General features: G+C 37.4%; 1 protein-coding gene across 2 annotated transcripts in view; it reads right to left on the bottom strand.

Moving 5' to 3' along the window:
* The window catches only part of LOC129764347 (gamma-1-syntrophin), a 157687-nt gene that overhangs the window by 100277 nt on the left and 29534 nt on the right, over positions 1-27876 (bottom strand). Inside the window, exon 2 of one of the 2 annotated variants that reach the window (XM_055763333.1) lies at positions 25413-25442. The exons of the other annotated variant lie outside the window; for it this stretch is intronic. The gene's annotated coding sequence lies outside the window, so the exon portion shown is untranslated. The remainder of the gene's footprint in view (positions 1-25412; positions 25443-27876) is intronic. 2 annotated transcript variants of the gene reach the window in all.

Below are 27876 nucleotides of genomic sequence, written 5' to 3' on the forward strand. Positions count from 1 at the left end.
ATCAAGAGAAGATTATAAAAATCTATTGCTAGAGTTGCGATTATTTCATTTGAGGTAGACAGTAATGTAATTCATAGTGATTATTCATAGGTGGGTGTGTATTCAAGAATTCAAGGTTGAATACCGTCAAATGACATAGTAATATATAGATCAATCGTATGGATCGAAAAAAAAAATTCCCATGAGTAAAATTCTAACGGCTTCTAAAATAGAAAGATGATATATTTGTGTTACAATAAACAATAGCTACAAAGACTGAACTTTGTATTTTTTGTGGGTGTATTCGTTTTTGAGTAACACACATGTATTTTCTTACACGCATATTCTCGAACTTGCCACAATGGACATTTTTTGTATCCGTGATTAAAAAATGGAGAGGATATATACTTGAATAATTCACGCGTAACTTTCGAAAAGGACATCTCTCATTCGATCAATTTTCTTTATTGACTTCCTCTTTTGATAACCATAACCTTACAGACAGATTTTGCGGCAGTTTCACCATACTCTGTAATGGTTCGTACCAATGAGATATATATGAGGTGGAGCAGTAGGCTGAGTATATTTGGATTGGTAAACAGAATATGGTGTCGTTATTATTTGCATTCAATATAGAATATATATGGAGGAAACAAAAGAATGCTTCAATAACACACAGTTTCATGATGTCATAAACCAAATAGCAAATTAAATCTTGTAACCGATTGTTTTCAACAGATGACATCTGTGACATATTGTGACTGATTTCCATCATTTGAGAAATAGCCGAATTTTCAATGAAATGTTGTTTAACTGTAAACTATTTTCTCAAATTACATACACCGACACTGTGAGCCTTGGAAATGTCCTCATATTATCGCAAAAATAATTGAAATTTCGTTTGTTTCTATGAAGGTGAGAGAGGGAAAAAGACACATAAAAATATCACATCGTTTGCACAATAGCACATTTCACTCATATTGAGAGGGAATATAAAAAAAATCTGTTCTTAATTGATAACAACCTACTGTTTTTACATGGATATGGAAGACAAATCAATATAAACACAAATATTGACGTCACGATGTAAAAAGTAGCTATGGCAGCGCATGCTATCTCTCACACTCTACCATCTACTCCACCTCTTAAGTGAGCTACACATACAGCGTCACCGTCACCGTCCCGTCAACTATTCTCTTGGACTTATTTTGCCGATGTCAAAGTTGTCGGTGATTGTGTATGTGAATGCTATCATACGATTTCCATGGCAGAATATTTGACATTTCATTCCTTTACGTTGACTTCACGGTGACGGGATGTTGTATGTGTAGCGCACATATTTCCTGCTGATGTGGTTCGTACGAAGAGCAGCTGGCCGACACACAAATACGGAAAATGTGCAGCGAAACGGACTGTGAAAGTCTGTGCGTAGGACAAAAAAGCAGTAGATCACCAAAGCGATCTACAATCGTGGTGGTTCTGATAGTTTTATCTATTACAGTACTCGTTCGCTATCTGGGCTGGAATAGCAACCCAGATATCGAATTGCACTTGCTAACTAGACTAACATGTCAAACGTCAAATGAAACTTAGGGTATTTTCAATAAATTGTTCGATTGGCAATGAAAAAAAAAACTCCTGCTCTTGTGAAAGCTCCAATTTGGCTTTTTGGAGTCCAAGAAATAAGCAGTGCCCTTGCGTTCACGATTTCAGTTCTTCTGGTTACTTGAAACAAAAAAACTCATAAATTTTTAGTTACTAAAGGGTTCACTATAATATGAACCTCGGGAAAGTCAAAAAATGTTTTTAGAAAAAATGGCGGCCGTTTAAAAAATAAATTGTGTTTAGCACTTTGATGATTATGACGATTCTAATTTTTAAAAAATATATCAAAATAAATCAGTTCGAAATTTTGGTTGGTACGCGTTTGAAATTTCGAATTGAGAAATTAAAAAATAGTGGTAATTTCGGAAAGGTCAGCCAAGCCTTCATGAATCTAAATTTCAGAACTATGATGACACAAAATTTTGAGCTTTCCTTTTTTCTCAAACTAAAATAACCCCTTAAGTACCTCAATGTACTTTTGACTGGTCATGACGTGTTCACATTTTGAGAGAATTGATTGTTCAAATATTATAGTTGGATAATACACAGCCTGATCAATTCTTGAAAAAAATTCGAAAGTTTTCAATTTGTATTATTATTTTGATTTGGATCACTTATTTCCAAGCTACTTTCAGTGCAATTTTGTGTGAATTTCTACACTGTGTGGAAAAAAGAGGTATGTACTTCTGCTCCATGTTGAGTCCCTTGACTCCGATTTGCTGCATAATCCATCCGAAGCACGCGTGGGAGTTTACGGGCACAACAGAAAGGCATCCAACCCGAGAATAGCATATTTCCTGCGCACCCAGCCCTGGTAAGTGGATGGGACCAAACTTGTTGTCGTTAACCTGACGGGGGTTGGTTTCGTCGATAAAACCAGCCCGCGCAGAAGGAGCGCATTGGTGCTCGGAAAACAATCAACCTGTCCTTGGAATACTAATGACTTTCGAGTGTGTCTCTTTGCTGTCAATAATCGCTGCAACTGCTGTGCAGCTATGCAGATTGGAACGTGTTTTGCCCGATGTGGATAGGCAGCGGAACTGGAACTGGTGTAAACGAATCGTTTGTTAGTGACCTTCAGGCAGGTATCATATCGTATCAACCGGTGTGTTGTTTAGATTTTTATCAATCGATTAAACATGGGTGCGGGGAATGTTTAACAATATGCGATCGATATTGTTTATCATGTCACTTGTTTCCATGTCCAACGAGGCGAAGCACGATGTATTAATGATAAAAAAAGAAAAAAAAAAGGTAGAAGAACTCCCCGAATTGTTTTTACTACGCTTTCCCTCCAGCCTGCATTAAGAACATTTGCATAATATCAGTTCCGGTCCCCGTTCCCAACGATATTTATTGTATAAAAAGGAAATAGTCAGAAATTCGACTAAAAAATAGTCACATATCTTGAAACATCTGAAAACTATTTTTTTATATTGGAACTCCGGAAACATCCGAAAACAAACTATTTTGTATATTGGAACTGTCACTCCCAGTGCCCTGAGTTTTCATAACGAAAAGATCGAGGGGCTTACGTGTTAATTAGAAACACGGGCTGCAGGACTGTGCTTTATTACTCTGTCAAGAGCTGGCGAACTGATCTAATTGAATGTTGAGCAAACAACTATCATCTGATACAAACAAAATTGCAATGAAAAAATATTGATTGAACTAAAGCTATGATTTATTTTTCAAATTGTCGTTGACATAAAGCTGAGTACGACAACAAATTGCTGATTATCAATCAGAGGGATTATTTTCGATCCTCTAGCGATTGAGAATAATCCCTTCGACATGAAACAAACATCCACCACATGACATGGGTTTGTCAAATGTACTATCACAACAGTAATCAGTTAACAAACTTCATGTTTTGTTTTTCAATTTGGCATCTGAACCTTCTTGATTGCTCAATAGAGGCCCATTTATACGTTGCTAGTTGCTGACTTGACAGAGAGCAGCTACTGAGCCGGTGAACTCGCATGACAATCGATTGACTCGCCTTGTCTGTTCACACAGTGTGAGTTGCTGCCATGTATCTAGATACAACAGCATGGGTTTACCAGGGATGCCAGATGATTTTTCAAATGTCCATCAAATAATCAGGAACAGCAATCAGGCCCGAATTTGACAGACAATTGATCCGAAATCTACTTCTCTATTGGCAGGTTTTGTCTAAGGTTTTCAGTTGTATTTATTATTACAATATTTTATCGCGAAATACACATTTTATATTATAGTGCTGAGTTTAGTGGAAATATAAAAAAGTATATAGAAAAAATTAAAGGAGGTTGTGTCCAAGACACGACCAATTTGTTGACGTAGAACTACGCTGTTCTTTTGTTCTATTCGCTTGTTAGTAATTTCGGAAATTATTTTATACGCACACACACTTATCTCCGCATCGCGCTCTTCTCAACAGAAATTATATCTATTAATATTTCCGATCTCGATTAACTTAGCTGTCTTTCTTGGTGGAGATAGTTTTGGCACTGTCATGCGAAACCAAATGTCACACAAAATTCCTGAACAATTATTTTCTTGATGAGCCGATGATAGCCTAGTTTGATGATTCCCCACACAATTGTGTAGTTAAGAACCCTGATGGAATGGCATCAGTTTGATGTAATGATTGCAATGCCAGAGACACCAGTGAGTAAGTAATTTTATCTCGTCCACAGCTCAATCCGAAACATGTGATGACACAAAACAAGGAAGAAAAAGCTATGTTCATTGCCTCGTATCGTATACTGAAAGTTTGCCTCAGCGAGATCCAATATTTATGCTCCTAGCAAATATTCCCCTTCGTTCTTATTCTTCTTCTTTTCTTTGTTCGTGGTGACTAAATCATTCCCCTTCGTTGATCGCCGTTAAGTTGCTTGTATTGACGGCATGGGTAGGGACACTCCCAAATGAGCAGAACAAATGTATGGTAAAATGGAAATGTTTCTAGTTTTCATTTATTTCAACCGTTTAAACACGAGGGGATTGTAATATGTGGCATAAAAAACAAATCTCAGGGAATTTCCAATTTGTTTGGTATGTAAATCATCAAAATCCGTTTGCGGCAAAAAAGTTTTTAACGTTAACTCTATTTCATAAAAACGTGACCTGTTTTCTGATTTGGCACCCTTAATGAAAGATGTAGTTCTACGTCAAAATTGATAAGCGAGGGTTAAGGCTACGTGCTTTAAGTAGTCAAATAACATGAAGTATGAAATTTTCATTCAAATTTCAACAGTTTAAAATTGCCTTCGAACATACTTATTTGATAGAGAAATCAAAAATGCTCCTTATATTCATTATATTCTTCACAATCACGGTTGTCGCCATTTTATATAAATACAGTAGAACGCCGATTATCCGCGAAATAGTCGAGCCAGGTCATCGCGTATAGCGAAAATCGCGGATAACGCAATATTGGACTGAAAACGAGGTACAAACACGCAAAAAAATATTGTTGCATGAAAACTATGTTTCATCAATACAGAAATTATTGAACTATCAATCTGTAAGGTCGTGTAGGTCAGTGATCAGATAATGTGAAAGCCATGATCAAAACAAATAAGCAAGACTCTACCACTCACTGACAAATTTCGGGAAGGTTTATAGAATTACTAGGGAACTCACTTTCGCGGATAATCCGCACCGTGGATCAACCGCTCGCGGATAATCGAGGTTCTACTGTATTCTATCTTCGATTAAGGATGCCATGTAAATTTCTCAAATATCCTCGTACGGCATATTGAGATATCTTATGATGTCTACACTCATGGATGGCTTTTGTTCTTGTTTTCAAGAAAACTATTTCAAAAAGAATGTATGCTACACCTTGCACGCTATTTGTTTTCCAAAAACTTTCAAGTCTCTTAATATCTTCGCATATTTTAAATATCTTCAAAATGAAGACATTTCTTTACATTTGGCATCCCTGATTCAAACGCTAAATGCTGTTTTTGACATTTTGAAGGATGCGAGTGCGAGTAAAATAAAAAAGTCACAGGAGGGTTGTGTCCGAGACACGACCGCATAGGATTCCGTTAGGCTATATGTTGATTTTGGAATTTCGAAGAATTACATTGTTAAACTCTTTGATAGTAATTTGGTGGCCCTGAAAAGGGCAACTTTGTTTGGTTGTTGGGTATTGTTTATTCACTCCACTAGTGTTTACCAAGTGATGATGACAGAAGTATCGTAAACAGTCGTTAGGTGGTGCGTATCAGATCAAAGATGCTGAAGTGGAATGAGATATGATGAAAACCGCACTCTGTGACCTTAGACGAGATGCCTCATGTATTATGTATGGACGAAATAAAGAAAAAAAAAGACGGGTGGGTAATGTCGGGGACATAACCGGAGTGACGTAGGACTATACAAAGGAGACAGCTTTTGTTAAATACGTATTTTAAATATATTGTTTTATTTTCTTCTCCTACGTGAATACCTACCTATCTACCTGAAAAATGGATTAGTTTACTGTTTTCTCTTTATGAATATGTTGATGGTTCTGAAAAGAACCTTTGGTGTTGTGTTTTTGTTATCACTCGATATTCTCATCTTGTTCGGTTAAACCTTCCTCTTTAGCTATTGCGTTTGCCACTCGCCACAGCTTTCACAGTTGGAAAATTTCTTCCCATCCAGCTTGTGACATGTTGTTCAGTAAATTACACTTAATGCGACGTGCCTGAGAAACACTTTCCCACTCACTGAAACTAATTGTTGCCTTGATGAGGGCCGAACCGAAGCTGCTCTGTTCTTGATGCGGGTTTTCTGATTGTCGTGAGCAGTTTTGCAAGCCAACTCGAGCACTCCGACGGCCGAAACTCTATAATCGCTGTTAGGTATACTGGTGCTCCGGCGCCAATCCGTTTGGCCTAGTTACCCTTGCGGAGCAATCAGTGAATGCGACCAACAAGGAACTGGAAACCTGCACGGTTCGAGTGAGACTTTGCCTTTCCCTTAACTTGTCCTCCTTTGTTACGTCCACGATGCCGATGCCGTACAACCAGACGGGTTTACGGTTTGAAAGAAAATAAGATATTTTTTGGGGTCCGCGTGTTTTATACTCTAGCGGTACACACTCACAGGATAGAGACAAATCGGCAGACTCAGCCAGAGGGGCGAGTCCAACGAGACGAACGAATGAGCGTTAAAAGGGAGCGATGGCAAAAAAATACATTCATTACGATTTGTTCGCTCGTTGGATTCACATGCAGGCTAAAAAGGGTCCTTTTCAGGATCACAAAATTATCTTCAATCTAAAGAGTTTATTGTTTTGTTATCACTCGATATCCCCATCTTGTTCACAGCCACAGCTTTCACAGTTGGAAAATTTCTTCCCATCCAGCTTGTGACATATTGTACAGTAAATTACATTCAATGGCACGTCGCATTACCACCACTCAGTGTCGGATTGGAGGTAATTTTAACCTCTAATTGAACATTTGCGATGACAGTGGTACAGTGTCGACTTTCAATGTGGGGTCATAATTTGGATCTCTATGTTTACAAAAATGTCCAACTAAATAAGTCGCATTACATGTCCGTCCAATTAGCTAAATGTCGAACTAATTGTAAATTACTGTACTTTTAATCTGGAAACAATTTAAGAATTGGTGAAAATTGAATAATCAGGAAAGTCCCCAACTATCAATAAGCTCAGAACAACTGCCAAATTCACATACTCATCAGATCCTGGCAAACAAATTATGAAAAAATCAATTTGTGTTTTATTATTATTTTGGATAATGTTTTAGAAAGCATTGAACTGTATTTCCTAAACTCTTTTTTGGGAGGTTTAATGGCCCTGAAAAGCGCCTTGTTTTATGGAATGGTTCCAATTTAGAAAACTTAGTACTCGTGGTTTTGAAAAAAACCATTTCGAACGCCCTCGATGCCGCCTTGTTCTGGATTTGCCACCAAAGCAGTTTGTATAAAGAACAAACTTTTTTCTTCTGCTACCTGATGCCGTTTTGCGATTGCGTTTGCCACTCGCCACTCGCTGCAACTGCCTGTTGTCTTGATGTCCACCGAACCGAATGTGTTCTGTTCCGAATGTGGGTTTTCTTATCGTTGCGAGCAGCTTTACCAGCTAACTCAATCACTTCGGCGGCCGAAACTATATAACGCCGGCTAGGTGGACTGGTGCACTGGTACTAACGCGCTCGGCCTGGCTACCCTTGCGAGGAACTCCAGATCAACACGGTTCGAGCGGGATTTTGCCTTTCCCTTCACTTTTCCTCCATTACCATGTCCAGACATGGCTGCTTGGGTTGGTTTGTTGATGTGTTGTGATGCGAACCGATGTGGTGTACGGTTTGAATGAGAATGATCGTTACGGCAGCGGAGCGGGGATTTTTAAGCTGACTGGCTGGCTCGAGAATTACGCATGTGTGAGACGGCGACCAATGTTTCGTTCATTTTTTTCTTTTTCCTTTCCAATCGTGCTTCATTCTATTTCGCTGCTGCTCTGGTTGCCCGTTTTGGTCGGTACGATTTGAGGAGCACAAAATGGACCAATCAAAAATGGGCACATAGTGCATTTTGACAATGCTTGATATTTCACAATTATTCAATTATTTATCTCAAGAAAAATGAAATGTTATTCGTTATGATAGATGCGTAGATATATTTCCTATCAATTGATGCAAAAACCTTTGCGATCTATTGAGAAATGCTCGAGTTATAAGCGTTCCAAATCTTGCATTTTTTCCTACTTGTTCAGTGCCTAGATTTCCATTTCACCCCCTATATCTTCCGGTTAGACGTAGTCCTACGTCAAAAACGAACAGTCCGTTTTCAAGCGGGAAAACACCTTGGTTTTTATTAATGAAAATTGAAATAAATCGTTTCATATATAAAGTCATTTTTAACATATACACATATACAACATATACAATTTTACACTTACACTTGTGCTAAATGTTTCATAATACACGATCGGTCATTGATATGAAATTTTACGAAGCAACCAACATTAAAGTTTCAAATTTAAATTTTATTTGCTAGAATTTATCGTTCCACTCACCCTACGTACAATATAAAAATGCCTCCGACTTACATATATTTGCAATGCCGATTTCCCTCGGGCAGCTTGGTTTTGATGTCTCTGTTAGGGAACCCCCGCATGTGTAGTCAATTTCGTCCAATTAGAAGTGGTTATTTCCGTTAGGGTAGGGGTTGAGATTTTTCAATTATTCGATAACTAGTTTCATGACATATATTATTTTCTTCAATATAAAAAATTGTTATGGAGTGCCGAAATCGATTGACGCAAAAATTTCATCTATCCATCGTGAAATGACTGAGCAATAAGCGTTTAAAAATGGACAATTTTCACGATGTGCTCGATTTTCGATTTTCAATTTGTACCCCAATATGATCCCGAAAGACGTAATCCTACGTCAAAAACAGTATTTTTGATCGGTTTTATATAGTTTTTGTGGTAAGTGGAAAACAGTAAAATAAACTCTTTTGTTTCAAAACAAATTGATAGTCCTGAGAAGGTCTGGAATGGTTTAATGGGTTGTACGGAATCTGCTGCGTTTCAGTCGGATGTAGCAGTTTAGTTTTGGGAGCGGTAGCTTTTACGGATTCGCTGATGCTTTCCTTGACTTTGGTGCCATCGGCTTCTGTGCGTCGATTTGCGAGGGTTTGATTGGCACCTCCACGACGAGCTAAACGACGGATAGCGGGTGTGATACGATGCGATGCAATGCACTTTGCTCCTCTGCCTCCTTTGCCGCATCCAATTGTTGATGTGAAGAGGAGCGCACCAGCAATGCACACTAGATTTAATTCGATGCTCTCCGCTGCTTCCACTTCTTTGCTCCCTTTGTCGCACTGCATCCATCGTTGGTTGCCGATGGCTTCCTCTCCTTTGCCGCACCGTATGGTGATGGTTGATCTGTAGAGCACTGCACACTAGAAGCCCAGATGTTTGCCGATCTGAGCGTTGAACAAGAATGAGAAATCCAAAAATGCTACCGTCCTTTTATATCAGTTGGTATGTGAGAAATAGGCGCCCCCCACTCGCTCGCCATGCAAATATTTGACTTATCGGGGAACGAAAGAAGCGAAGCAGGCGAAAAAGAAATGACGTCAATTTCGACCAATCAGTACCGTTTGGATAGGGGTTGAGATTTTTCAATTGTTCGATAGTTAATTACATGATATATATTATTTTATTCAAGGTGAAAAATTTATAGAGTTATAGAGTGTCACAATGTTTTGATGTAAAAATCTCATCAATCCGTCATGAAATGACTGAGCAATAAGCGTTTGAAATTGGACATTTTTCACGATGCGATCGATATTCGTTTTTCAATTTGTACCCCAATATGTTCCCGAAAGACGTAATCCTACGTCAAAAAAACAAAAAAACTTTGAAGTAACTCGCACGCCGGGTAACACATGACACTAACTGGCATGATGCGTTCACACGGTGTGAGTAGCTGTACTGCAGTAACTGACTAGGCTCGTATGTTTACTCGCACCGTATAAACCCGGTTTAATTCAGGTAGTTTTTTTTTCGAATTAAGCATAAAAACAAGTTGTTCTGCTTCGCGTTATTATGATTGTTAATATTTTTTCCGCTCTATTTGTCACCGATATTAGTGCGACATAGAAATGCGGGCACCATTATCCCAACCCCATCATCTCTCATGTTGTCACTTATTTGCTACAAACAACCAGCGCTTGGGACACACACATACCGCCATGTCTTTTCGAACATCGTTGGTACAGGCTATTCAATGCCTGCGAATCCGGTTCCTCCAGACAGCATGTCTCTCGGGCGGCATTGCATTGGTCTGCGCTCGCGTGTTTTGCCTCGCAGTCAAAGTAATAATAACATAGGGAATGAGCGTATGATTCGATTGGGTGTAGTAAATGCACCACGTGAAAGAGTTCGAAGCACCAACAGAAACTGGTGGACAAAGGAGGGGTGGGGGGACTAGGGAGGGAGAAGCAGCATTGGCATCACGTAGCCGCGTTATGGCGCTGCTCCCACATTTTGTGCTCAACATAATAACCGATTAATGTTTCCGTCGAGTGGCACACAGTTCTAACCGCTTGATGGCATTGTTTACAGTGTGGTTCGAATCATCCGCGAACGGTTGATTTTAAATATTGCTAGTTTTGAGACATTTGTAAACATACTGAATGAAATGTGGAATAATATCACGTTATGTGGTATTGTATCCCTATATTGGGTCGGAAACTGGGTGTGTTTTCATTTGAGTTTCTATCACACTTTGCTGCATTGAGTGCTACATACGCTATGCAGGGGGATTTACTTGTGTTGGCTGTTGTGTTCATTTTTTGTGTTAGTCTTCTATGTGGTTTTACTGATTGATGGCAACCCAAGGCTTGTATATTCTAAGACTAAGAACAATCCCTTTGATTGATGATCAACAGTATATAACTGATTTCATCTTCATTCGCTATATCAATCTGAACATAAATCATTGCATTAGCTCATTGAATGATATTTTTCATTCCCAATATTCTATTCATGTTTAAAACGGGTTGTCTCATATTTTTGATGACGCAAGAAAGGAATACACTTGAAGTTCACCTCAATCAAATCTACATATTGTACGTGACTAGAAAGCAAGGTCAAGTGATAGGCCAATCGCTAATTTTACGACAAATTACAATCGGACGATTCAAATCCAAAATCATCTTTTTTTCCAATTTTTATTTTTTAATCATAATAATTGTTCAATCTACAATCTATTGTTGACGTAGAACTATGTCTTTCAGGAAGGGTGCCAATTCAGAAAACAGATCACGTTTTTATGAAATAAAGTTAAAGTTAATAACTATTTTCAAAGCCAACGAATTCTGATGATTCGCTTACCAATCGAATCGGAAGTTCTCTAATAAAACCTCTTATTTGATATGCTATACATTACAACTCCCTAATCCCAAAACAGTTTAAATTAAAGAAAACTGGAAGCATTGCCATTTTCCCATACATTTCTTCTGCCGATTTGTGTACTTTCCTTCCCGTACCGTCAAAAACTATGTCGTTTCTGCCCGTTTTCAACTTATTTGGTATAAATAAGCCAACCGCGATTTGAAACCACACCGAGACTATAATCGTGCGAATTGGGTGGAATTCCAGCAGCTTATCGACAACAACAGTGATCTTGATCAGCCTCTTGAATCTCCCGAAGATATCGAAACAACAGCCAGCTCTATTCAAACTGCAGTTATTGAGGCTCGCCAAAACCACATCCCAGAAACGATTCAGGTGAGTGACTCTGTACAAATTGATTCCATTACTAAACATTTGATTAGACTTCGGAATCTCTATCGAAGGCAATACCAATGTACTGGTATTCGAGAGAGGTATAATCATTATAATCAGTTAACCAAAGTTATCCAGGCCAGAATGATTGTTCTCCGTAACGAAAAAAAAGACGGGTGGGTAATGTCAGGGACATAACCGGAGTGACGTAGGACTATACAAAGGGGACAGCTTTTGCTAAATATATATTTCGAATATATATTTTTATTTTCTTCTCCTACGTGAATACCTACCTATCTACCTGAAAAATGGATTAGTTTACTGTTTACTGTTCATGAACATGTTGGGGGTTCTGAAAAGAACCTTTGGTGTTGTGTTTTTGCGTTTTTTTTACAAACTTGATTCTTGTTTTTTTTCTGAAGGCTTTGTACTTATTAAATGTTCAACGCCGGACATCTTTCGGCGTATGCACATATCGTACAATCAAAATGATGGCTGTGATAGGAAATGCATAGGTGGTTATCAGCTCATTCACTATCATATATTTCACTATTGAGCATATTATCGTACCTTAAACTGTGGTTTCGGAGACGAATGAATTGTAAGATTTGTAGTCTCCGCAAACAGAGTAAATAAAAATGAAAAAGAACTGAGGTTTTGGAGACGAACTCTACGATCTGTCGAGAAATAAACGAGCTAGAAGCGTTCTGAAAAACCAACAGTAAATACATGGACGGATGGCCTTCGGATTAAAGTCCTTTAAAATAAGAACAGAGCAGCAGGAAAAACATAGCTCATCATGTTGATCCTTAGTTAATTTTCTATACAATGCAGATGTAACGTCAGTCAATTTTCAACATCAGTTATCAACCAAAGAAAGCAGTTCTTTCTACCGAGAAAATTCGTTAATGCCATCCTGCATACAATGTGTTGTAATTTGAAGCCACTTTTAATTCGGAAACCAAGCATGGGTTTGTGAAAACTGAATGATCAATTTAAAAGACCCCAACCATCAATAAGTTCAAGAACAAGCATAAACAAAATAAATCAGTTTATATTATATGTCATATTATGTCACTTTAGAATGCATTGGTATTGTGAATAACTTTTAATAACTCTTCTTTGAATGGTTTAATGGCCCTGAAAAGCGCCGTGTTTTACGGTGGCTGGTTTTGCCACCAAAGCAGTCTGTATAAACAAACTTTTTCCTTCATCTACCTGCTGCCGTTTTGCGATTGCGTTTGCCACTCGCTGAAACTAGTTGTTGCCTCCGAACCGAATGTGCTCTGTTCTGTAGGCGGGTTTTCTTATTGTAGTGAGCAGCTTTGCAAGCCAACTCGAGCACTCCGGCGGCCGAAATTCTATAACCGCTATTAGGTATACTGGTGCTCCGGCACCAATCCGTTGATGCGATGTGATGTGAAACGATGCCATTCTCATGACCACGTCTAATACTATTCAATCCGATAGTTCAGAACGATTGATAACACCTGCCGAAAAGGCTAATGCAATTGGCAACCATTTCGCTAGTTCACACAATCTTGGCCAGAGCATTACAAGTCCATTTGAAGCTTCGGTGAATGATACTGTAAGGGTTATTGACAATATCTATTTTGCATCTTGAGAGAATGAAATCATCTCGACTGAAGAGGTTATCTCATTTATACGCTAGTTGAAGAATATGAAGGCCTCGATAGTATATTTAACATTGGGTTGAAAAGTCTCAGTAACAGCTTATATGAAATTATGACTTCTGTCTTCACGTAGCTACTTACCCGTGATCCCGATACTAACACCCGGAAAAGATCCTTCTTCTTCATAAAGTTATCGACCAATTAGCCTCCTCCCAGCATTTTCGAAGGTATTCGAAAAAATTATAATATATTATAAATTCGCATATTTTTAACGCGCATTCTTGCTTTTGCAGATGAGAACAATATATTTTTGGATGAGCAGTTTGGATTCCGAAAAGGTCACTCTACCATTCACCAGCTTCGTAGAGTATACAACATAATCGGACGAAACAAGTCAATTTCAAAATCATCTGCCATGACACTTCTTGATGTTGGAAAAGCATTTAATAATGTTTAGCATAATGGTCTCATTTACAAGCTTCAGAACTTTGGTTTTATTACCGTTATGAATCATATTTCGGACACTTTGTTCTAATATCTTTAAATGCTTAATGCACTGATGATATAACTATCAAATTAATATCACAATTGCTTCCATAGAGTAATCCCTTGATTTCACTATCATTTCACATGAGAACTACATTTAAATTATAACATAATCGGCAGAAATCTTACAACACTACTCATTATCGTTTGTGTTTGACGTTTCCTTAGTGTGAGCACGTAGAATTTACCCGTTCATAAATATTTAAATTTCTCCCGTGTTTCATCAGTTCTCATCATCGTTAACAGTTTACTGTGGTTGCTTGGTAAGTGTTTCGCAGTTGACTATAAAATATAATCAAGTGTAATGTAATTTTCGTCCAAAAATTACAAAATAAAGTATCCGAAATTTGAATTCAATCTATGAAATTTGATTTAGTGTCCGAAGTTTGATTCTTATTCGCTTCATTTGAAAAGCATTTTATTCGATGATTTTTAATTTTTTTCAATCAAATAGGTACCAAAGTAGAAAGCTCAAAAGCATATTGAACTAATCTATTAAAAATATCAACCAAATAACTCCTGTGCATAAAGTTTAGATCAGTTTTCTGCATCATATGCCTTAAGCGTCCGAAATATGATTCAGAACGGTACATCTATACGTACGGAACCGACTGAGCTCAAACTATGATACAATATACAAAACAACGAAACACATCTAGGATTGTTGTTACAACATAAAAAAATGAAAAATTAAACTCAACCATGCAACTACAATGTGCCACAGCAAGCGTGGCAGGGTACAGCAAGTACTTGATAAAAATTATAAAAAAATATTTTTCTGATAAAGCGTTCAATGTTTTTATAAACAATATTTCATCAAAGAAATTCATTGGGAATGCATGTGTTCCTCAGGGATCCATCTTGGGAGCAATTCTTTTCAATATCTACACTTCAGATATTCTCGCACTCCCATCTAATGGGAAACTGTTATTATTTGCAGATGATACTGCCATCATTTACAAGGGTAGAAGTATCACAGAACTAGGATCTAGACTTCAAAGGGGATTAGACGATATCGATTTAGGGGGGCATATTATTCTCTATCAGTTTACCAAGCCCGAAGGCAGTTTTAAATTGTTCAAATTTCAAATGAAAATTTTTACGCCTGAAGTAGAAAAAATGACTAAATATTTCATTTCTACAATTTCAATGCATCTATATACAGCCATTCCATGCCAAACCGATATAGTGGTTCTCAGATTTTCGTCAAAAGTGGTAGTTTTGTTCTTTATCTAAAATTATGGCACCCGTATTTTTTAATTTTTTTGTTAGGGTGACCATTTCCATTTTAGGGTGGCCCAAAAAACCATTTTTTCGCATTTTTGCCAAAAATGACTTTTTTCAAAAATTTATAACTTTTGAACTACTAAACCGATTCAGATGATCGACATATCAAATTAAAGCCAATGAGTTAGTCTTGTTTGAAAAAATATTACACTCTGAATAAAAATGGATTCGTAATTATTGTTGATATTTGTTTTTTAGCTTACATCGTTTCGGGACCAAGGGCACCATATTTTTTTTTATATTTTTTCCTGAAAGCTGAGATTTTTTCACATAATATATCCGAATAGGTGTTATTTTCCGTTTCTAAGTTATGATTTTTCAAATTTAACATGTTTTCAGTTTTCGTTCAACATTTTTATGCGACTAGACTGGATGTATGTGACTATAATCCAATTAATTGGCAAATGTGTAATTTTTCCAAAAAAAAAACTATCTAGTATGCTTTAATTTGATATGTCGATCATCTGAATCGGCCCAGTAGTTCAAAAGTAATAAATTTTTGAAAAAAGTCCTTTTTGGAAAAAAGGGGAAAATGATTATTTGATAATTTTGAAAAATCATAACTCAAAAACGAAAACAAACCTCTCCCTGGTTTCGAGATATGTTATGTGAAAAATCATTAGTTTTCCAGAAAAAATATAAAAAAACTATAGCGCCTTTAGTCCCGAAACTATAAAAAACAATAAAAATCAAATACATTCAATGATAATGAGAGCAGAATTCAAATATTTTCTGCAGGTATAGTATTTTTTTCAAAAAAGACCAGGTGATTGGCTTTAATTTGATATGTCGATCATTTGAATCGGTTTAGTACCTCAAAAGTTATGAATTTTTGAAAAAAGGCATTTTTGGCAAAAATGCGAAAAAAGTGGTTTTTTTGGAGCACCCTAAAATAAAAATGGTCACCCTAACAAAAAAATAAAAAAAATACTGGTCTCATAATTTGCGATAATGAACAAAACTTCCACTTTTGACGAAAATCTGAGAACCACTTTATCGGTTTGGTATGGAATGGCTGTATAAATAAGAATGATTTGGTCTCCGTTCCTCACGATTTAACTCAAGAACGGAGCAACGAATTTGAACAGTCAGTATCTGGATTGATGTGTCTCAGTTTGCGTCAGGTGCATATGTCAAAAAATTATCCGCGAATATAGATCGTACACGGAAAAATAATGTTCGGGGAACGTGAGTGTTCGAAATCATTTGAATCAGAAAAGCAATTGTGGGCGGGACGAAGTTTGCCGGGTCAGCTAGTTTTAAAATAATATCCGAAGTGATAAACAAGCAGATTGAATAAATATAATTCCATAGTTCTACGTTTAAAATTCGGTAGTGTTCTAGATACAACCCCTTACATTCTTTTCCAAAAATTGTCTACCAACAATTGAGACCTCTTAGAATATTATCAAAACTATCACTTATAATTAATGGCCCCCTGAGTCCGTATTTAAGTAAAAACTCTATGTTCAACAATTGTGGTTATGTGGTTATTATTTCTGTTTATGCTAATTAAACACTGGAAGCACTCTTCGAACATTATCTCGGCGATCAGTGTGTTGGCTTTTTGTGACCCTGACACAAAGTAACCGAATGGACCACAGAGGAAAAAGTCTCGATTGATTATCTTTATTTTCAATACTTTCGGTTAATACATTAGTGTTTGTATGGAAACAATACGAAAATTGTCACATTACTTGAAATGTATTATCAATTGTTTTCACAGTGAATCATATAAATAGTATGCGCAGTAGAGTGCCAATGAAAATGGTCATCTCGAATTTTCAGCGTCTTGCTGAATTCCTTTATAAATTTCGACTAATTCTTTGATGATTGTAACGCTCTTGCAATTCCCAATGAAAACGATTCATATTCCTTTCATCAGCAAAAAAAAAACTACTAGTGCATTGAGTCTGCTCACAAGACTATTCAGAGAAAACTCTTTGGTTTGCAAATAGTTCTGCGCTAGATCTACTTCACGAGTTTGCTACAACTTTTTTACCATAACACTACTGTGACTCTGAAGCACATCTCAGCTGTGATTTTGAACTGCGAAAAACGAGTGAACATATCCAACAGTTCTAAAAATTGTCCTTCGCTGTGGATTCTCATCATAAGCTCGAAGAATTGTCAAACCTTGGATATGGATTTTTTTGTTTTGCTTTCAAAAACAAAATCTGAACGCCTCCATTTGATCCTGACAAGGTTAGAGCGTTGTCGAAAATTGTGAACTTCACGACACTCCATGAAATCTGAAGCGTAACTCTTGCCCCTTATACACTACGCCACTGGCACGATCGAACCGCACGGCAGCAAAGTAGCAACTGACGTTTGGTCGTAGCAAACGTAGTATTTTTTGTGCTCGCACGTCATTCTGTTTTTTTTTTCTTGAATGTGACGATACATTACGCTTAGCTAAGACTGGCTTCGCATTGGTTTCATATGAAAAAGTGTGTCTCACCACTACATGAGGCATTCGTTATTGAGGGTTCTGAATGTCAGCGGAGTGGCAGCTTGTGGATTATTTCCAGTCAGTTTGTAGTTGCACAAAAGGTGGACATATAAAAAATCTATATATATATATATATATATATATATATATATATATATATATATATATATATATATATAAATGGATGTCTGTCTGTCTGTCTGATTCTTATGGACTCGGAAACTACTGAACCGATCAACATGAAAACTGGTATGTAGGGGTTTTTGGGGCCGAGGAAGGTTTTCGTGATAGTTTGAGACCCTTCTCCCCTCTCTAAGGGGGGGCGGGGCTGCCATACAAATTAAACACAAATTTCAGCATTACTAGAGAATTAATCAAGCAAATGAAACCAAATTTGGCATGTGAAGGTTTTAGGGTGCTATAAATGTTTCTATGGTGGTTAGACTCCCCACTCCCCTCTCTGAGGGGGAGGGGAGTGTACCATACAAATGAAACACAAGTTTCTGTATTACTCGAGAATTAAATAAGCAAATGAAAATAAATTTGGCATATGGAGGTTTAAGGGTGCAATAAATGTTTCTATGGTGGTTAGACTCTCCACCCCCCTCACTAAGGGGGGGGGGCTGCCATACAAATGAAACACAAGTTTCTGTATTACTCGAGAATTAAATAAGCAAATGAAAACAAATTTGGCATATGGAGGTTTAAGGGTGCAATAAATGTTTCTATGGTGGTTAGACTCTCGACCCCCCCTCTCTAAGAGGCTAAGAAGCTGCCATACAAATTTCAACGAGGTCGATTAGAAGATGAATCAATGAACAGTTCTGCGATTGGACCCATGAACTTGCTCATAGTAAGAAAACGTGAATGCTTGAAGATATTAGATATTGATAACAAAAAACTAATTTTGGGCGCGACGAAGTTTGCCGGGTCAGCTAGTTTAAAATAAAATAAAACCTAATAAAATAAAAAAATACTGTACAATGCAACTTGACAACAGATTATGGGTTAAAAAAATGTTTAATATATAGCCTTCTGACCTTGAGCTGGGGTAGACTGTACACTTCGTAGTTGCTCTCCGTGATTGACCTGATTAGGCGAAAGTGCACAAAGAACACACTGAATGACACTTGGGAGCACTAAATCATTCTCATTGTGCAAGTATCGGTGATTCGACCTTTAAATATTCAATAACGACGCCGGCCACGTCCTTGTAGTCACCAGGGGAAGGGAAGGAATGTTAGTATAATAATCGCCGCCCGAAAGGTCGCCTCTAGAGCGTCGTTCGTTAGCGAATTTCAAGGAAGGGATAGTTGTTATTCGGGAGAAGTAATATGAAATATATAGCCTTCTGAATTATTAAAACTTCAAGTCAGAAGCTCTCTATCATCCAAATTTATGATGCTATCTCAGTTATAGTTGAGTAGATTTTATCAAATGGGTGCAACATCTTCAAACTTCAAATTGTGTTGAAAATCGATGTTTCTTCATACATCTCTGATTTGTTTGAAAATGTCGGGTTTCCAGAAATTTTCAAGCCGCACTGTATACCGATAAACACCACCCCTCGCGGAAGCAATCCGTGAGTCATCCGTTCGGTGTGCTCCAGGACATGGGGAAAACCCGGACCGTTCTCGCTTCCGTGCGCCCGAAACGGAACGAATCGTGACGATGTTAATATGCTACGACAGCCTACGACGAGAATATTCAGCTTATGCATATACGTGGCCATTATGCTGCGCCTTTCGTCTTTTTACTAGCATGCAAAATGCTATTGTGTAATGCGTGTCGCGAAGATAAAACATGCTCATGTGCTACGTGTGCTACGACGGGTGCACAATTTGGATTTTACGACGGGAATGAATTATAAGATTGCCTGGCTCAATATGAATTTCGTTCAGTTTGTTTTTTGGTTTTGCTTGAATTGTTTGTATAAATTGAACGACGAATATAAGTGACATTTGCTTCAACAAAAATAGTATATATTTTTTTTATTGAATATTGAATATTATCAATGAAAAGTATCTATTTACGCAGGTGAATGATCGTTCCCTCCACGCATCATGCGTTTCGTTTCATGATAGCGACAGTTAACCAAATTAGACCCGAAAACATTGTGACGCATATCTTTACAAACGGAAAGCGTGAGGGTGCCCTCTAGATCATAAATATTTTACGCAAGTACAATTGCCCGTTTCCAGCTATCCTTTCGAGTTCCCAAATGATGGCTCATTTTCCGGATTACTGACGGAGATAGACAATGGGTAGTAATTTGGAAGCCACCAGTTTGGTTTCTCCTCCCCTCAGCGCTTCGCTGTCTTCTTCCTGCCACAAACGGATGGTTTCACGTTGAACAGGAAATTAGGCTTTTGTTTCGGGAGATTAAAATCTTACGTTCAGAAAAAGCTACGAAACGGATCGATTAGTTGTTACGATGGCCGTAATCATTGTAGTCATACCATAGTTGTTTCCACCTCCATTTTGACCATTGGAGTCGATGAGCGCATCCTAATTTCCTCCGATTAATCATAAAACTTATGAATAAAAAAGCTTTTTGATTTTGATTATGAATAACAATTTAAAAAAAACACTTCTTAAGTGTAGGTTTCAATTATGCGGAATGGCATTTAAAACCATTGACAAGATATATTCATCGATTTACCTGAAGGTGTAAATATATAATTACCTCGTTTGATCAGTCTTGCCTAACAAGAGTTGTTTTGTGAGTCAGAAAGTTGTTTACAGCCAGAACTTGATGACTGTGCGAACGAACGCGGTGACGCGTTGGTAGTAAAACCGCTATTGCTGACCAAAAGTTGAGTGAGTCGAATCATTATTTCTGTTGAATTTGAAACTTCTATTTCCAAGAATCAAACGATCGAGTCGGGTAAGTGTTGTAAATACAACTAGTTGCGAACGCCAACGACTTTTGTCGTCCAATCTGCATTCAACCGTATTTTAGTTGATTCTCGGATTATTGGGATGGGTAAATGTAATATAAAGTGATGCCTTTTTATGATTTTGAACGAAATACAAAATTCAATTTAGTTAGTGATTTCGTTAAATCGTGAAATAAATGAAAACAAAAGCTTCAAAACATTACAGAATCGTCGATCTGCTCCCATTACGTCTTGCGATTTTTTAAGCTTTGTACATAGTCAAAAACGCAATTCTTTAGTTCCGTGTCACAAATTAGTTGAGATTATGATTTTTAAAACTTCAATAGAAATTATGAAACTTCTGACACTGTAACAAATACTCAATGCCTTCTGTTACGGTTACGGTTTCGAGAAACATTACCATTAAAGAGAATTCTACAGAGAGCATGTTTATTGTCAAGAGTTTTCCAGAAGAGCTATATACTACAATACATAATGCATGATGCAATCTTAATAGAACGTGATGCAATTCTCCAACACGCAGCGCGAAGGAAATTTCTAGAATCAGGCTTCGATAGAAAGCAACAGTATATGTGTATAATGTGTATATAATGAAAATAGAAAACATATTGCATCGCGCGTGGTAAATAGGCTTATATGCATCGTTAGTAGAGAAAGAGAAGGAAGATAGCAAAAAAAATATATACTCACGTGTGTATGCAAAAACAACTCGAACGCTCTTCCAGCCTTATCTGGGAAGGGATAACCCAGACGTCGAGTGGGGATCGCACCCACAAAAACCAAGCCCTCTACTCGTAGCCTCATTCCCCCCGGGACCACAGCTAGGCGACTACTTCAGGGGGCGGCTGTGCTCATGCACTTCACGAGTTTTCAACGCTAACTAGCGTTGATCCTTCCCTTTTTCTCTGTATATCTCATTTACGAATCCGTTGTACTCCGCCGCGTACATCCGTTGCAAAGGATTCCTTTTACCCGTCGAGACGTGTACCGATTAGGAATTGCCCTCCAACTTGACGCGCGCCCCGTCACAGCCACCCTCGCAGGATTTCTCTTCCCAACGGAGCGCCGATTAGGCAGTGCCCTCCAACATAACGCGCACTCCGTCACAGCAGCTCTCGTGGGGTACACACCGATCTGATGACGCCCTCCTAGGCGCTCGCTCCGTCTAGACGACCCTCGCAGTGTTCCTCCATCCAATCCACCAACAGGCATTGCCAGCCTTTTGTTGTCCTGCTCTCCAGATTCCGCTTACGTTAATCAGTTAACTCTCGCGTTAATCAGTTACTCTCGCGTTAATCAGTTACTCTCGGAGAGTCTAAAAGTGTATCAGTTACTTTCGGAAATTCTTAGAGTGCACCTCTTCTGGGTATATTTTCAATCCAACAAAAAGCATAGGCCTTTTATGGTACTCACCCCGATTCTGTATTCCGAACGATTCGAAATATTTCGAACGACTTGAAAAATTGCATTTTGTATTCCGTTCGAGTTGTTTTTGCATTTAGTTCGATTCGTTTCTCTCCGTACATTAAATGGACAAAACGTTCGAAATAGGGAATGCGAAATTATAACTCGAACGAAATGGAAATCCGTCGGAATACAGAATAGGGCTGACTAACTTGTGCTCGACTAACATTCGCAGAATCATAAACTCGTTTCCACAAGATTAAATTAATCGTACGTGTGGTTAACACCACGAGTTCAACGCTAACACTATCTGCAAAAAAAATATATATGTGGTCGACGAGAAAGTTATTAGAAGTTTAATACACAGTATGAAATACTGTTACAAAACTCACTCATAATTACAATATAACTTTACTTCAATTTCAAGAATTCTAATATATGTTTAATGATTTAGCATTAGAGGAATATTCATTCCAAAAACTAATTTAATTTTTTTTTAATTCCGAGAAATTCCGAAAAATCATAAAAATAAAAATTAAAGGAAACGAGTTTACAAACAAATTACAAAAAAGTTGTTGTTCCTAAACGAATGCCTAGATTTGCTTGTGTATGTATTATTATGTTCTATTCAACAAGTTTTGAAAGTAAGTCGAACTAAAAATTTAAAATCTCCTTGTTTATTAAATCAGTCTTGTACACATGTATGGCATTCTTCAGTTCAAAGCGGAAAAAAAGTGAAAAAAACCTAGAGTTTTGAATAAAAAAAGTTTGAAACATAGTATTTTGGCCGATTTTGCGTGAAATTCCTTCGTAATATCGGTTCACAGCAAACGATAAAATAACGAAGTGTATGACATCTCAAGCAATAATCAAATCTAATGTCATTTCCTTCCCCAAGAAAGGGGATGTATCCTGGAAAAAAATCAGCAGCAGCCGCTTCTTCCTGTATAGTAATTAGGAGTTTCTTTCCGCAGAACAGAAGAAGCTTGTTCATTAAGGTCCAATTTTATGCTTCCGCGATTGATTGTGCTGCCTGAGGCAAATATGATCAGCTGCGTTTTTTTTTTTCCTGGGAAGTTGTTCATCAAAACTGCAAAATAATGAATTCTTCAAAAATATTCCGAGCAATGCTCTATAAAACTCATTTTTACGGATTGAGTCTCCTCCACTTCATTTGAAAGCACCGATTTCCGAGCTGTTTTTACAGTAGTTGCAGGAGGTGAAAAATGCTCCCTCAAATTGCGCCCATATTTCACTGCTCAATATTCTAACCATCCTCTGACTGATGGCTATCAATATTCTCCGCATGATAAAAGAGCGCTTGCCTTCGGCCACTATTCCAATCAGACACGGATCGGTTGGTCCTCCGTTTGCCGCCTGATTAGCATTAACTCATGTCAGGCATCCGAAAGGAACCACAAAAAAAAACAAACATTACGACAAGGCAATTCGAAGCAAGGACAGAGGATAAAATCAAGTCGGGTAAAGAATTTTAAAGATTTAATTATAATACCAGCATATCTGATGATCTGGCTGTGCATTCACGTTTCTTCCTTTCCGCTGTTCGCAAACACTGTTCCTGCTCGGCGTTTGTAAGGGGTAGATGGGATGCGGAGATATATATATTTTTTTTTGTTTCCTTTTGGACAAGGATTTCCAGACCGGATGAATTGTGGATACGTCGCGCTTAGAGATTGGCGCTTGTCGGGAGAAAAATGAGGCAATATCAATCCATAGAGATCGGAATAAATTGTGGGATTTCGTATGAAGTTGGTTCATCGCAGGAGTGTTGTCAGAACCAGGGTTACCAACTATTATTTTCAAAAATCGGGGAGAGTGAAAATCAAGATCAGGAGAACTCAGGATAGCTCATGTTGTGTTGTCCGGAAAATTCGAACCCATTTTTGGAAACACAAACACATGATTTCCAAAGGCAAACATACATCTATTCAGGTTTATATGCACAGTTTTGTTCCACGATCTTTCGCCATCTTTCACACAGCTTAAAAATGTTATCCTCCCAGAATATATTTGCTTTCTCGTCGAAAACTGTTTTATAAAAATAAAAGATATAAAATAATATATGTTATATGCTATTCATAGTGTCGAAACTCGTGTGCTTGAGAGAATTTCGCAGGGACCTTAACCTGTGATACTCTGATGGTGCAATATCCGGTTAGTTTAGCTGGTGGAATAGCACATTCCAGCCAGACTCCAAAATAATTTGTGGTGTTCTCAAAGTGACACGACATTTGACGTTGCTCTGATGGAACACGACGACTGTCACATTGAGTAATTCTGGAAGTTCCTTTAGTTTGTTGCGAGCAGTAGTTTTGGGAGTGGTGCTTCGAGAATAATGAATAAATTCAACTTCGAGATAAATTTCAAAAGATTATGCTAATGGTAATGAGTTTTTGTGGAATATCGGGAAATGTATAGACAAAGTTGCAAAGTAAGAATTAGGACTACGAGTTTTAAGTATTCAAAGAACAACAAGTAATTATTTTCATTTAAAATATAACGATTTGAAGTTCCTTTTGAGCGTTCTAATCTGATAGAGTATCTTTCTTCCCGGCCAATTTCAAGCTTTAATTAATGTCAACAGGATATTTTAGAAAAAGCGAATCGATTCGAAACATATAGATAATAAACAGAACAAGATTGAACAAGTGCGGATTGGAGAGCTTTTTATGTACTATGGAAATTCTCATTTCCAACCAGGAAAACTTTGTATATTTATTACGAATAATTTTCATTATAATAAATTAGAAAGTACATAATCAGAATGAATCAGACTCATTTAAGAAAAATCAGGCAAAGTTGAGTGTTTGTCAGGGGACGTACCAAAAAATTTGGGAATTCCTGAAAAATCAGGAAGGTTGGCATCTCTGGTCAGAACGGTCTGTTCGGTTCAGTTGGTAAATAAATCATAAACACATTTAAAGATAATTTCAGTGGCTTCACGGAAGTGACAATAGCCTGCAGAAGCTTAGTAAGATTACTTTATTACCAGACATTGCTTGGAGTGGACAATTGTCTCATTTGAATAAAATACAATATGTTGAAATCGTGGACCTGATTTTGGAACAATCACTTCTTTCTTTGCGTCTCTTAAATCATTACCCGACCAGATTTGAAGTTCACAAGTACTTTTTATACTTTATGCTGTTTTATGATTTTTGAAAAATAAAAGGTCCGTATAACAAAATGTAGCCATCATCAGCCAATATTTCTCAAAGTTAAAAAGCTTTTTACGAAGAATAGTTTTATGAAATTTACTTACTCTTTGACTATCAAAAAATCTTGGTTTGCTAGTCACCGAATCGATCTATCTATACATGTTTGAATACCTCGAAATTCAAATCGTAACCTGGGTTTACCTGGAATGGTGAAAAAGAAAATAGGAATTACTAAATTTTGATCATAATTAATATCAATGATGGCACCATTATAGAAACCATAATAGAAAATGCATGCTGTTGTTGAATACTATGAAGGTTCCTATATCGTATAGAAATTTCATAATCATTATTTTCATTATAGGAAATTGGCTATATCTCGAGAACGGATACAGATAGTTTTTCTGTTATAATCGCATGTAAATCTCATTTTATGTCATCGTTCTCAAATGATCTCGCAAACTATTGAAATTTAATTTTTTTTTGAACCCTACACAATATGTGAAACTCGCGCACTTGTATACTCGCGCACTTCTATTCTCGCGCACGTTGTCACAGACTGTGCGTGTGTCTGTAATATTTCAATTATGGACTAGCTGACCCGGCAAACTTCGTCCCGCCCAAAATTTGTTTTTTGTTATTAATACCTTCAAACATTCACGTTTTCTTACTAAGCGCAAGTTCATGAGTCCAATCGCAGAACTGTTCATTGATTGATCTTCTATTCGACCTCGTTGAATTTTCCTTTTACTAACAAATTCATAGTACATCTACCAATACTCATCATTATAATATCAGATTATTTTCAGACACAATTCTCGTTCAAGATTTTTCAACCACTTGCAAATAACATGTTTCTCCGTTACATTAAATAAATGTTTGATCGGAAAATATGATAGAATAAAACAGACCCCTTCACTCTTCTCCCCTTAGAGAGGGGGATGAGTGTCTATTCACCATAGAAATGTTTCGTGTCCTCTAAAATCTACACATACCAAATTTGGCTCCATTTCCTTCATTAGTTTTCGAGTTATGCAGAAATTTGTTTTTCATTTGTATGACAGCCCACCTTAAGAGAGAAGGGAGGAGTCTGGAACTACCTTAGAAATGCCCTCCTCCCTTAGAGAAGGGGGAGGAGTGTCTAACCACTATAGAATCATTTATTGAACCTTAAACCCTCCAGATGCCCAATTTGGTTGCATTTGCTTGATAAATTCTCGAGTAATGTAGAAATTTGTGTTTCATTTGTATGGCAGCCCCCCTCCCTAAGAGAGGGGGGAGGAGTATCTAACCATAGTAAAAACATTTATTGCACCCTAAAACCTTCACATGCCTAATTTGGTTTCGTTTGGTTTATTAATTCTCGATTAATGTAGAAATTTGTGTTTCATTTGTATGACAGCCCCCTCTAAGAGAGGGGGAGGAGTATCTAACTACCACAGATTCATTTATTGCACCCTAAAACCTTCAGATGCCTAATTTGGTTGCATTTGCGTGCTTAATTCTCGAGTAATGTAGAAATTTATGTTTCATTTGTATGGCAGACCCCCCCCCCCCCTTTGAGAGGGGGGAGGGGTCTCAAACTATCATGAACCCCCTTCCCCTGCTCCAAAAACCCTTGCATACCAATTTTCATGATGATCGGTTCAGTAGTTTCCGAGTCCATAAGAATCAAACAGACAGACAGACAGACAGAAATCAATTTTTATATACATAGATTTTTAGGCGTTCTTGGTATTTAAAGAAAAAATATAGTTGAATGAAAAAACTCCAGAAAATATTTTTTTTTCAATTTCATTCAGTTTTGATAGTCATTGAAACTAGCCTCCTCAAACAAAATAATTGATTCTAGGTCTGTGAGACTGTATGCGCGAGTGTAGGTGGGTTAACCAAAAAAAAGAACCCGAATAGAAGCGGAGTAAGCAAATCCAAAGTCAGCAACAGGGGCGCTAGCAAAGGAGCAAAATCAACAGAAACAAAAGTCTCAATTTTTATGTGACAACCTGAACGAATATAACACTCTCGTGTTCACTGTGATAGCCATGAATAAGCCAATCTTGCATATTTAAAAACTTTTCTCAATTTCTGGACTACTTCATCATAAATTACTAATTTCATAAAATTGTATATTAAACCTTTGCGGTCGGAATCAATTTCCCTTCAAAAAGATATCCTCTTATTTTTCCACGCTAATAATATTTCGTTCATACCGAGAACCGTTACCTATTATTCATAGAAACTCCGTGTACATTCGTGGGAAAGTTTACTAGACATCAAAATTCGTTCAGAAAAAATGTAAACTATTACTTCGTTGAAGAAAGTATTTAGTATGATTTCTTGCTGTGGTGGCTCAGAGCAGACAAACGATCGCAAAGGGTTAACTGTTACTCTTTCAAGTAATTAACAAGTTTTGTATTTTTATTAGATTTCATTCACTTCCTTACATGATTTCTTTAAAGTGTGTAAATATGCGATGACAAAAATAGAAGCCCACCCCAAATAATAATATGAAAATCATTCAAACCCTTTAACCCTCCTATACTCGCGTGCAAAATCATAACACGTATACTCGCGCACGGTGTCACAGACCGAAAATTGAACATCTCTGTAATGTTGCCATTGTGTATTTTTCAGG

This window comes from Toxorhynchites rutilus, chromosome 2, assembly GCF_029784135.1.
Source record: "Toxorhynchites rutilus septentrionalis strain SRP chromosome 2, ASM2978413v1, whole genome shotgun sequence".
In the NCBI taxonomy this organism is placed as follows: domain Eukaryota; kingdom Metazoa; phylum Arthropoda; class Insecta; order Diptera; family Culicidae; genus Toxorhynchites; species Toxorhynchites rutilus.